Source organism: Mobula hypostoma, chromosome 24 (genome assembly GCF_963921235.1).
Source record: "Mobula hypostoma chromosome 24, sMobHyp1.1, whole genome shotgun sequence".
In the NCBI taxonomy this organism is placed as follows: Eukaryota; Metazoa; Chordata; class Chondrichthyes; order Myliobatiformes; family Myliobatidae; genus Mobula; species Mobula hypostoma.
Window position 1 is genome coordinate 13922184 of NC_086120.1, and position 14064 is coordinate 13936247.

The 14064-nt window shown below is 42.1% G+C and overlaps 1 protein-coding gene across 2 annotated transcripts in view; it reads left to right on the forward strand.

Annotated features, from left to right (window-relative positions):
* The window catches only part of LOC134337356 (SH2 domain-containing adapter protein F-like), a 343478-nt gene that overhangs the window by 37732 nt on the left and 291682 nt on the right, over positions 1–14064 (forward strand). The gene's annotated exons all lie outside the window — the stretch shown is intronic.

Genomic DNA, 14064 nt, shown 5'->3' on the forward strand with positions numbered 1-14064 from the left:
TTTGCACCAGTGCTCTTTCTCACAAGGCACAAACACTTCCATCCTTCGGGCCACGCAATGGATTATAGAATCTCGGGGAATCATATATTTAAGTTGCAAACCGTCCTCCCAATGGTTTGCAAATATAGAACTGAATTAGAACTTGTTCACCAACGAAACTATAGACCTAAAATTAGAACTAGCTTTTTCAAAACCTCCGGGCTCACAGAGTAAATAAGAAATAACAATGTGATGGGATGAAAGCATAGAGGGAATTAAAATCTAAGAGTAAGAACTTGAAATTTGGAATTTAAACTTCCTAGGACATTGGGGAATATCCTGAGTACCAAAACACCAGAGTAGACTAGGATAATCTAGAAAAATTGTGGTCTTTACTTGGAAATAGGACCCTTTTCCATTGCAAAGGAGAGAAAATCTGCAGATGCTGGAAATCCAAGCAACACAAATGAAATACTTAAGGAATTCAGCAGGCCAGGCAGCATCTATGGAAAAAAGTACAGTTGACACTTTGGGCTGAGACCCTTCAGCAGGACTGGCTTTTCCATTGCATAAGCATTTGACAAAGGTGGAGCTATCAATGGAATATCTTTTTTGACAGACAGTAACTCTCACCCAAAGTGAATGTCTGGTGCAAAATTGTATTAACGTTACACCCCCCACTAGGTACATTCAGTTCTTAAAAGTACACCTACGTTTGTATACACCGCTTGCAGAATACTACATGAGTTGAATTTATAGAGTGGAGCATAAAAAGGTGGCAAAGAAAGAACTACATTGCTTGATATTCAAGAGATGGCAGATTCTGAAATCTGGAGCAACATACAAACTGCTGGAGGAACTCAATATGTTGAGTAGCCTTTGTAGGGGAGAAGGAATTGTTGATGTTTTGGATTGAAACATTGACAGTTCCTTCCTGTCCCTCCCCCACCTGGTTAAGAATCTCAGAACAGGCTGGGGTAGTGTCATAGCTGGACATCTTTAGGGTGGAGCAAAATATTAACTTTTAAGTGCAGGTACTATTGAGGGATTTAAAATAGATTCAGCCAAATGCAGTGGCTGATGAGGGCATGGAGTTTGCCAGATTTGGGAAATGATGGGCATTTTTCCTGAAACTAGACAGAATGTCAGAAGAAGAAACTGCCAGTTCAGAGGAAGTGGGGGTGTTAGAGATGATGGTTCAGACTGAATGGGAGTTGCTTTGGACCAAGGGGTTCACTCTTGAAGGGTTGCCTTTGACAGCTCAGGCAGTCAGCAGTTTACAGTTCTCTCACCAATGTTTCCCCCCTCTCACACTGTTACTCCGTCTGGCTTGAGGTGAGGTCACTGATAGAACCCTGACACAGTTTCCCATGGTGTGTTAATAGGAGAAGTGTGTCTCCAAAATTAGGCTGGATTTATGATTGTGGGGAAAAGGAATGGGGGCTCTGTGGAGGAAAAAAGATTTGGAACTGAACATGGGCGTGATGGATGGATGGAGGGAGTGTTTCGGAGAAATGTGCAGAGGGGATGTAGGGAATTACAGGAAATAGGGACATACAGCATGGAAACCGGCACTTCAGCCCCACTTGTCCAGCGAGCTAGTCCTATCTGCCCACACTTGGCCCATGTCCTCTAAATCCCTCCTAACCATGTATCTACTTTAAAATGTTGTTAATAGTGTCACTCAGAGGGTGTTGTGCGTGTGGAATGAGCTGGCAGTGGTAATGATGGATGAGGGTTTGATTGTAACATTTAAGAGAAGTTTGAATAAATACATAGAGGGGAGGGGTATGGAAGGCTATGGTCCAGGTGTGGATCAATGGAATAGACAGAGTAACAGTTTAGCATGGACTAGATGGGCTGAAGGGCCTATTTCTGTGCTTGTAATGCTTTATGACTCTGACTCATGATCAGCAATCTCACGGCTACATACTGTGTTTTCAAATATCGTGTGGTCACATCTACAGAATGCAGGCAACATCAATTTCACCATTAAGGGCAGCATTAAGTTATTTTTAATATCTCAATAAACAATTATTCTTTGGATTTTTAATCCAAGGCAATGAAAAATGAGGTTTAAAAAGTTTCAAATATATTAAACACCAATGCCAACTTTAATAAAAAAGAAATCCCTTCTTCTGCCTTCTGCTGGTTTGCTGTAAAACAGTTATAATTAATATAATCTGTTTAACATTTACATAAATAGGAATGTGTCTAGGTTACAAACAACAATGTTATGAATTAAGGACATATTTATAGATGTTCATTTATAATGACAGAAGAGAAGCAGAGAAGTTTATGGAGCAGAAATTTATCTTTGGTTGAATTTAATGGAACTAAATGTCAAACAGGAATTACAGAGGATGGCTGTTTATTGTTGAATACCGAAAGCAAGTTCTTATGTTTAGGTCTATGCTTAGAATGCCATTGTGTTGATCTCTCAGTATTATTTTACTTATTTATTTATTTATTTATTGATTGATTGATTGAGATGTAGCACGGATTAGCGCCCTCTGGCCCTTCAGTCTGTGTCACCCAGCGACCCCAGATTTAACCCCAGCCTAATCACAGGCCAATTTACAATGACCAATCAACCTACCAATCGGTACGTCTTCGGAATGCAGAAGGAAACCGGAGCGCCCAGAGGAAACCCACACAGTCACGAGGAGAATATAAATAGTCCTTAAGGCTGATTTATACTTGTGCGTACGGGCTACACCATAGGCCTGATTTATACATTTGCGTAGTCCTGCGCCATAGCGAGCATGCTCAGTTGTGTCTGCGTCGCTCTGCAATTCACCGCCAAAACGCTAGTTGGCAGTGGGATTTCTATGCCACTGTGTTGAGTTTCTTAGTGACAGACATGGACGAGGATATGCATTTCAAATATTTTCTGATGTCGGCAGGTAAATTTGACGATTTGGTTCATCGTCTCCAACCATTTATTTCGCATCAGTGTACAGACATGGCGGAGAAAAGCAACCAGAAATGCGTAGGAGGAAATGCGATGCTACCAAGTGAACCAATCACAGTTGTTGCGGTCTGCGTCGCCACGACACGAGTTACATTTTTGGGGAGGTGCACTTCACCCCACGACATAGGGTACACGATACCTACAGCGTACATTTGACGCACAAGTATAAATCAGCCTTTACAGGCAGCAGTGGAAATTGAATCTGGGTTGCTGATACTGTAAAACATTGTGCTAACCACGACACTACCATGTTGCCTGCCTAACTCACCTCTGGCTCCATATCATTACCGGTGATGCGTGCCTGCTTGTAACTTTCCCACTCATCAGTAGGATTTAAAAATTAAATCCAAATCTCACATTTGTGTGGATCAGAAGACACTTGTTTTCAGCCAGTCTGTGTTTGGAGCTGCACTTTTCTCTTGTTAAAGAGAAAGGAAGGCGTGTTCTGTCTGTCTGGAGAGTGGAAGTGGGAAAGAGGGTGTGCTCTGAGGCATAATTACTCTATACTGAGTTTTCTTCCAACGAATATGCTGCCAAGTACAGTATGTAACTTCAGTTCCACTTTTAAGCAGAAGGTCTTTTCCTTGAATTATCTAATCTGCCATTGACAATTTCACAATGGTAGCAGGTATAGCACACTACGGCCATGGTAATGTAACACAGCATAGTGTAGGCGGGTATCAATCCCAGTCTTCCAGCAGGCACTGTAATAGGCTAGTCATCATCATAGCTTGTCACACCAGACAGCCAGCCACTCTAGTGTTGTTTCCTTGATGTTGAGCAGGTCAGTGTCAGCTAAGTCAGGTGAGAGTGGGCAGTTGCGCAGAACATGTTCAATGTTCTGCACCTTTTCGCCACACCCACAGGACTCGCTGGTCTAGTGTATCACGATTACAAGCTATTAATAGTCCAGTATAACACTATTACAGTGCCATCTGTAAGACTGGCTTCAATTCTCACCACTGTCTATAGGGAGTTTGTACGTTCTCCCCTTACTCATGTGGTTTTCTTCCAGGGGCTGCTGTTTCCTCCCTCATTCCAAAGAAGTACAATTAGGGTTAGTGAGTTGTGAGCATGTTATATTGGCATTGGAAGTGTGGCAACACTTGCGGGCTTCCCAGCACAACCTCGCTGATTTGATTTGACGTAGACAATGGATTTCACTGTGTGTTTTGATGTACAGTGCATGTGACAAATAAAACTAATCTTTTAAGGAAGGAATTCCAGTAATTTGACCCAGGGGTGTTGGGATGATGGTGCATACCTATGCTGAGACTTGAAAATGGTAGCTTGTCCATGTTTCAGATTGCCTGGCTGCCAAAAGCTTTACATCTACATCTGTTGAGGTTTGGATGACTTGTTCCAATGCTTATGTGAGTACATGGTACAGGAAACAACCATGCACATAAGCACCTGATCCAGATTCATCCCTAATTCTTTAGTTTCTCGTCATGTGACTTCCCCATTAGCCCGCCAAGCTTTGACAGCAAACCCACCCCAGGAAGCTAGCATCAAGATCAAGGTGACAGGAAGAAGTCCCTCCCAACATTTTCAGGCAAGAGAATAAAATGCAATCCAGTCTTCAGAAGAGGTGTTGGAGAAGAAGTGGGTGAAAAAATTGTACTGTTAGCCAGAACTAAATGTTGGAGTGGCATAGTGGTGGAGCTAGTAGAATTGCTTTTGAAGTTCAAAGTGCATTCATTATCATAGTGTGTATACTACCTACAAACTCGAGATTTGTCTTCTCGCAGTCAGCAACAAAACAAATAAACCTAATAGAACACATTTGGAAAAAACCATCAAACAACCAATGTGCAAGTAAAGAACAAATCGTGCAAACAATAAAAAGTAAACAAATAAGACTCAGAAATAAAGTTCGCTGAAGTGACTCCACAACTACCAAGCCAGTTCATCGTAGCAGCTGGTCCAGGAACCAGATAGTTGCAGGCCACAGCCTCCGTTCAGTGCAGAGATGAGTAAACCAAGCGGAGCAGCAAACCGAACACTGGCCCATCCCTCATCCCGGCACCGACACCACGACTTTTACAATCTGCCCCGGCGCTTAAATCGGCCAGACATTGGCTCGTTCCTAGCTCTTGGACACGGGCCCTACCACTTCAATTCGGCCCCAAATCTACTCCAGCAATGGCCAAACATCAGCTTATTCCTCACCCTCAGGCCCGGGCCTGCCACCTTCCAATGACCACAACCTGGATTCAATCCTGATCTCTGATGCTGTGTGGACTTTGCACATTCTTCCTGTCATCCTCTAGGTTTCTTCCCACAGCCAAAAGAAATGCTAGCTGTCAGTGAAATTATGAATTGTAAACTACCCTTAGTGTGCAGGTTAGAGGTGGAATTGGTGGTAGTTGAGGGATTGTAGGGAAAATTAGTAGAAGGAGATTGCTTTGTCAGCTGCCAAGGAGTCGTTGGGCTGAAGTGGTCACCTTCTGTTGCAAGGTAGAATGAAACTTCTCATTTGCTGTTCCCTGATTAAAATCTGCATACTTAAGTCTTTTAGAGTATTAGTTCATTATGATTCCTTCAGGGAGGACCTAAATTATAAGCCATCTGCTATCTTGGCAACAGTACATTGCCAACTGCCTTCTGTAGAGCAATCATGACATCCTTCTGTTCAGTGCAGCAATGTATCAAAGGAACAGTCTCAGAGTTTTAATGGACAGAGGTATTTATAGAAAACTTCCAAAACATGTAGCACCACAGTAGTATAGTGGTTAGCACAACACTTTACAGTACCAACAACCTGGGTTCATTTCCCATCGCTGTGTGTAAGGAGTTTGTATGTTCTCTCTATGACCGTGTGGGTTTCCTCCGGGTTCTCCAATTTCCTCCTACAGTCCAAAGGCATACCGGTTGGTAGGTTGGTTGACCATTGTAAATTGTTCTGTGATGAGGCTAGGGTTAAATCTGCTGCAGTTTCTGTGTGGTGAGGCTCAAAGGTCAATAAATAATCTTTTGTTTTTGTTGGAATGGTGATGAATAAAGAGTGGCTAAAACAGTCAAAATCTATCAAATGTATTTTTCCTGATCAACTTTGAGATTTGAGGACTATTTCTATGCTGACTTTTTTTTAGCTCAAAAATGTTCTTTGCAATCTCATTCCCCCGGTAATTCTTCCTATGATCACTGTCCCAGATTCAACCATCATAATTTACTGTGCACCAAACTCCCTGTGCCCCCCTTTCACATCAATTACCCATGCCCTCCTCCAGCAGGGTAAATGAAATTCCCCTCCCACTACCCTGTGTAGTTTCAAACAATGTTCCCTCTAATTTGTAATGACCACTGTGTGCAAAAATCCTGTGCTGTTTCATTTTCTGCCCAGTGACAACTTGCACACACTGAATTTTATATATAGAGGTATTCATTTTAACAGCTATCAAAACACTGTCATTAAAAACTTTGATCTCCTCTGAGTTTGATTGTTTTCATTCTTATTAATTTGCACTCTCACAAAACATATGTAGCAGGCCTGAAGTGAGTAATAAAGGATTTTCTTGCTGGAGCTTTTGCACACTGTCCATATGTGATTTGCTTGCTAAATGACACTTTAAAAAGCCAAGTTTCCAAATATCACTCTACTTCTTCCCACATGCAAATCCTCCAACATCTTTTGCATCATGACAGTACATCCAGGTAACAGCAGTTTCTGTATTGTACATAAATATTTTTCATAGATGCACACTCTTGAACTCATGACCTTTTGGTGTAGCAGTTTCTACTGTTTCATTAAGCCATTCCGCTTTAATGAACTAACAGTTCTTTTGTGCTTCACGCCCTTTGCTTCTTTGGAATTTGACATCGTGAATCAATAATTTCTTCAATAAAAACAGTATAAACATGCCAGTTCTAAAATCTACAGATAAATTATCGCAAGCTCCACGTTGTCAACACCGTCCGCATCAGAAACTGGAAAAAGAAATGGGATGTGTATGATTGTGAAATATACTTAAACAGGTCAACGAGGTGGAGGGTGACAACCTTTTGTGCGCAGTTTAAATTCTTTTCTGCAAAAGATGTGTGTGCATCCGCACATGCACATACTTTAGAGGGAACATTGGTTTCATACATTTCAGGGAGAAAATTGCAGCCTTCTTCATTTGCTAAGCTAGTGAGATAGCTTGTTTTGGTTATTCCCTTTCGGCAGTCATTGCACAAGCTGCAGTCTGTATGTTTGTATATATTCATCAAACCTTATAAGTAACACGACTTTAGGAAGCATATGAGATCCTGGGATCCAATGCCATATTTACATTTGCTGATAACACCACTATTGTTGGCTGTTGTGGTGATGAATTGAGATTAGATTAGATTAGATTATGAAGACACGCAGTCCTCTTTTATTGTCATTTTGTAATGCATGCATTAAGATAAGATACAATATTTCCTCCGGTGTGATATCACAAAACACAGGACAGACCAAGACTGAAAAAAACTAACAAAATCACATAACTTTAGCATATAGTTACAAACAGTGTAACAATACCATAACTTGATGAAGTTCATGAGCACAGTAAAAGTTCAAAGTCCCTCAAATGTCCCACATCTCACGCAGACAGGAGAAGGAAGAAAAACTCTCCCTGCCATACCCGACCATGATCCGACTCTGAGTCATCCGAAAACTTTGAGCTCTGATCAGCTCTCCGACACCAAGTACTGAGTGCCATCTCTATCCGAATGATTCGACCTCCATCTCGGTCGCCAACAGCGGGCAAAGCCAGGGATTTTGAGGCCTTCCCTCCGAAAGATTCCCGACCATGCAGTAACGACAACAGCGAACGAGCGTTTCAGAAATTTTTCCAGATGTAAGAATGAGATTGAAAATTTGGTTGAATGTTTCTACAACAACCTCTCATTCAATGACAGTAGAATCAAAGAAAGAAGAGAGCAAAGAGAGCAGGCCGTGCTCTCTGTTCACTGCTGCCATCATGAAGGAGATACAGGAGCCTTAGATCCTACTCAACTAGGTTCAAGAACAGTTATCAACCATCAGGCTCCTTAACCAGAGTGGATAACTTCACTCACCCCACCACTGAACTGATTCTGCAATCTCTGGACACACTTTCAAGGACTCTACAACTCATGTTCCCAGTAGTATTTCTTTACTATTTATTTTTTATTGCTATTATTTGTGTTTTTTTGTATTTGCACAGTTTGTCTTCTTTTGCACATTGGTTACTTGTTAGTCTTTGTTTGTGTGTAGTTTTTCATAGATTCTATTGTATTTCTTTGCTCTACTGTGAATGCCCACGACAAAACAGGCTAGTTTATGATAACATGTATGTATTTTGATAATTAATTTACTTAAAACTTTGAAGTTCGATTCATAAATAGATTTGTAGTGTAGGGAAATTGTATTGAACTCTGTTCAGTCCAAATTCCCTACATTAAAACACTGGGTCGGCTAGAACCGATGCCATGTATCCAATTCTAGTTACCACACTTTAGGAAGAAGGAAAAAAGGAGTTTCTCCGGTTAGCGGACGATTTCCCTCCATGCCTCTCTGACGTAGTGGGGAGCCACGTACGAGGCAAGTTACAGCAGTGGTTTGCCATTGCCTTCTGTCGGGTGAGTTTCCAAAGAGATCACCAGCTCGTAACCCAGCACGGATGGAAAGCGTGCAGGGGAGCCTGCGGGATTTGAACTTGGGACCTTTCATCCCAAAGTCCGACGCTGATGCCACTACACCACCAGCCGGGTCTTAGGAAAAAGGCAAAAGTCAAAGTGAGGGTGCAGAAGAGATTTACTTGCATGATTCCAGTATTGGGGATTTCATCCATAATGTAAAGATGGTGAAGTTGGAGTTGTTCCCCTTGGAGCAAAGAAGGTTGAGAGGAGTTACAAGATCATATCTGTTTAGGCTCAGTAATTAAGGGGAAGTTAGTGGTTGGTTCAAGTACAAAGGGGCATTTAAATTTGTAGCTAAAATCTATGGATTGTATTGGGTTATTCATATGTATTCTTACTGTACACTGGGTTAGTGCACAGCTCACTTGGACTTGCTGTACAGACAATGTATCTTTCACTCATGAATGGGTGCACTGTGCGTTTTGAAATTGTGTCTGTAACTTCAACAATGTTTTTGTATTTGAAATCCAGTCATTCAAGGTAAATGTTCACATGTTGTCACATGCAATGAGTTTCCCAGTCTACCCCATTTCTGGAAAAAAGCAGTCGACATTTCAGGCCAAAACCCTTCGGCTGGACTGGAGAGAAAAAAAAGCTGAGGAGTAAATTCTACTCCTCAGCTTTTTTTTCCCTCCAATCTTGCTGAAGGGTTTCGGCCCAAAACATCGACTGTGCTTTTTTTCCACAGATACTTCTTGGCCTCCTGAGTTCCTCCAACATTTTGTGTGTTGCTCGGATTTACAGCATGTGCAGATTTTTTCTTGTTTGTGATTTGATTATTACCCCACTTCTGCTGTTTTGCTTTGAGCTGATATAACATGTGCCTTTGTTTCCACTTTAGTGTGGAGGGTTCCAACCTTAACTGCACATTAAATCACAGGCTCTCAAGTCTTACTTCAGCAATAAAACAGCTATCCCATTCTTTTCATCACTGTGGTGTTTTGCATTCTTGTCGCACCTCTGCTGTGGAATATAACAAGCTTAGTTGGACTTGGAACAAGAAAGTGAATATATTTTTATTATACCAGTCAATTCTCTAAATTGTATTGAAGCCTGATGGATTGTAATACCTAACCTTGTGACACATTATTTTAAGGTAATGGGGACATAACCACATTTAAAGCATCAGTTTACATATACTAGGTAGCATACACAAGCCACAGACCAATAAATGGAGATCACGCCACTATCCCATTAAAAGGCAATCAAACCCCTAAAGTTGCATAAAGATAACCAACTTAAGGATGTGTGATTGGTGCTCATTAGAACTGAGTCCAGGAGAAGTTTCTCCACCCAGAAGGTGAATGTTTAAAATTCTATGCTATAAAAAGTAGTGGAGGTAAAGTCATTAAGTATATTCAAGAGGGAGGTACAATTCTGATTGCTAAAATGATCAAGGCTTAAGGGGAGGAGATGGGGAAGCGGTGCTGAGGAGAACGTTCAGCCATGGTACTATTGAATGGTGGAGCTGACTGCAAAGGCTAAATTCTCTACCACTCCTAGTTTGCATGTTTCTCGATGTTTTTTCCTTTTGGATAAATCTGCACACTCAGTGCATTCCTTGTCCTCTTTTCATGACCATGGGATTAATGTCTGTACTTCAGTTCATGCCTTTACCACTATTTATTCCTGGTCCTGTTCCCATTCTATTCACTGTTTATTCCTCCGAAGCCGAGTCATTTATAATTTTTGCTTCCCTGTTAAAGCCTTTCACTTTGGCCTCTGACTTTGCTGAAATATTTCTCACTTAGTCCTGTCACACTTACTGCCGTTTGTTCACTTTTGAAGAATTCTCCCTTTTGCTTGGCAGTACCTCACAGTCTTGCCAGTCTCATTTACAGACAATTCCTTATCATCGGCTTAGTATATTGGATTTTCTTATAACTGCACTGTGGAGCATAAACTCATTTGGACTTGTGTCAAAAAGAACACATCTCTGTTGTACTAATTAATGGGCCAAAGCATATATCTACCACGTTGTTAAATTACCTATGTGACACAGTGTCTTAAAGTAATAGGAAACCCCCAACTTTAAAGAAACAGTTGCTCATAACAGCTGGTATGCAGTAATCCTGATGAACAGTGTATATACCACAGATCATCAGGAGTTTGTGAAGTGAAATGGAGACTATATATTTGGAATTCACATCTGGACGTGGTCCAGATTAAAAACGGATTGTTATCAGGAACTTTGTCAACAGGACTTTTCCATCTTGCCGTATGGCATGGCTATCACATATGCCTGCCATTATTCTCGGTTCTTCCTCGCCCACACAAAGAGTGATTCATAGAAGCTAAGCAACCCACCAAGCCTCACGCTGAGATGCAGGAAGGAACTGAAGAACCTGGAAGAAGCCCACACATGATGGGCACATTGTAGTGAAATTTTCTGCAAAAAAAGAACCTGCTACAAAGATTCCTACATGTGCAGACTCTTCCCAGTCTCCACCCAGCTGACACAGGTCATCTGCCACTTGTTTCCAACTCCTCACCGGAAGCCTATTTACATCCAGCTCTAATCCTCCACCCTTGTTCACTCATACAAATCAGTCAGCATAATCGGTTGCTCCTAGCCTTTAGTTAACCTTGTTGCTTTGTCATATTAAATATCTGTCTTCTCTTGTTTTGTGACCCCTCGTGGCTTGTTATTTTGCAGTTTATTAGTAAAGTATCGTTTGCTACTAAATCATCTCCACAGCTCTGCTTTTGGGTCAAGGCTTTTCTACATTTCCGAACAGAATAAGTGAAACCACAATTGACCCTGCAGAGTATGCTTACCTAAAGGAAATTATTTATCAACTGGAACACGTTTCTGAAGCAGCAGGAAACCATCGACTATCTGCTTGCCACTCTCAACCAACCCTCTGTGTCGAGACAGGAACCCAGCATCAGTAAGGCATTCTCCCTCACCGCAATCATCTTGGAGCTTGTAAACCAGATCTTCCAGATCCTACAGCACGAGCCTTCTCCCAACGACATACGTGACAACCACGTGTACATGCCAGAGGCCGTGTGGCCTGAGTCCTTCCAGTGGGCCCATTCCTCACCCCTCTCCAACCATCCAGGCACACAGCAGGTTCTCGATTTTTTGCTACACCAGTTCTGGTGGCCCACCACAATCACAGAGGAATGCCGGTTCATCACTGCCTTCCCTCAAATTGCCCTGTCCATTTCCTCCAACCAGTGGCCCTCTGGGCTCCTGCAACCCCTACCAGTCCCTCCCCGGATTCCCATGATTGCACATTGCCATGGATGTGTTGTCGGGTCATGGATGGAGACCCGACATAGCTTAGAAGACCACTTCGCTGAGCACCTATGCTCCATCCACCAGAAGAAGTGGGATCTCCTAGTAGACATCAATTTTAATTCCACTTCCCGTTCGCATTCCGACATGTCAGTCCATAGCCTCCTCTACTGTCGCAATGAGGCCACACTCAAGTTGAAGGAACATCACCTGATGTTCTGTCTGAGTAGCCTCCAACCTGATGGCATGAACATCAATTTCTCAAGCTTCCAGGTATGGCCTTCCTCCTCCTTCACCATTCCCCATTAACTATTCCCTCTCTCACCTTATCTCCTTACCAGCCCATCACTACCCTCTGGTGCCCCTCCCCTTTTCTTCCTTCCATGGCCTTATGTCCTCCCCTATCAGATTCCCTTTTCTCCAGCCCTGTATTTCTTTTACCAATCGATTTCCCAACTCTTTACTTCACTCCTCACCACCTTCCCAGCTTCACCTACACCTTGTGTTACTTCCTCCCCTCCTCCCACCTTCTAACCCTGACTCCTCATCTTTTTTTCTCCAGTCCTGATAAAAGGTCTCGGTTGGAAATGTTGACTGTACTCTTTTCCATAGTGTTCCCTCCAGCATCTTGTATGTGTTGCTTGGATTTTCAGCATCTGCAGATTTTCTCTTGTTTGTGATTGTCTCTTATCAAAACAAACAACTTTTAGTGTGGAAAGCTCTTAAGCAAGAAAGCAAACAAGAGGCCCCTGGTGAGACCAGTGATTCAAGAATCATTCTTCACACAGAGGACGATCAATACGTGGAATTGGTTTCTGGCTGCAATGTTGGAATTATATGAATTCAGTAACAATTTGTAGCATTGTTAGTTCACTTTACACTTCAAGATGGAAGAGTTAGCATTGGTCAAATGAAAAGAAAAGAACCGTAGGGAATTTTCTTCCTGGAGTGTTGGCACATGTATGATGAACAGATTATCTGTCACCCACCCCCAGTCTCTAAAATCCAACTGAACTGTGGTTATGTTGGTGAAAGATGAATTTCAAAGGGTCATACTTCCCTTTACACTTTTCGACTTGTGATGTGTCCAAATCACTTACATGACTCATGCTTTCAGATTTGATAATATGTACTGCAGAGAGAGAAAATGCAGTGGATGTTGAGTTGGGGGTGCGGCAGTGGGGAGAACAAAGCACTGATTAAATACAAGGACCTTTAGGAAGCTTTTGAGTGAAGGGAGAGAGGTTGTGCACAGAAATGTGTTTGGGGTTTAGTTCCATTGGAAGGGAACAGGAATTAGAGGGACTGGTATGGCAAGCAGGAGGAAGTGGGTGGGATAGGTTGAGAATAAGCTGAGTATAAAAGTGAGGACAGGAGCCTTTAACCAACACTGTCAGATTGGAGTTGCCAAGGTTGGTGCTGATGAAAGGGTAAATAACTGGGGCTGATAATACCAAGACTTAGTTTGTAATTTCTAGTATCATAATTAAAGACTCAATCTGTCTTTTAGTTATGTTATGAAGGCAAGGACCAAGACTAAGTGTTCAATTTCTCTGTGTGACTAGAAATATCTTATGATACTCTTCAGAGATGAACAGAAGAGTTCTCCAAATTGAAAATCAAAGAAAGATGCAGATGCTGGACATCTGAAGTAAGAACAGAATTTTCTGTAAGCAACCAGTAAATCAGGCAGCATCTGTGGAAAGTGAAACGTACTTAATGCTTCAGGTCAAAGTCCCTTCAGCAGAGTTTTCGGTACTGACAAGAGTAACGCTTGTCAATCAATCAACGGTGTGGGTTACTTAGGAAATTCAGTTACATGCCATTGTGGATTTGTTTTAAACAGCTTTGGGTAAATAAAAATTATCTTACACAAAGTGAAATATATTTCTGACTCACTTCTCCAAAACAACCCATAAGATGACATTGCTCCCAAGGCAACACTTCTTTTGGGGCATTGAAGGAAAAATCCTGGGCTTGATCAACAATGGGCATTCTGAGGTAACCTTGTTTTACTGACCGTGCTTGATTGGGATCTCTGTTATATATATATATATTACATGACTCAGGGCCCCCATCCCCCAACATGGCACCAAGTGTCCTCCAACCCTTCCCTCAGTAGTTCCCACTCTCCAGGATTATCTGCCACCAGCCACTTACACCCTTCCCAGCCCTGTTATTTCAATCAGACATCAGTGTTTGTCTATCCCCCCGATCC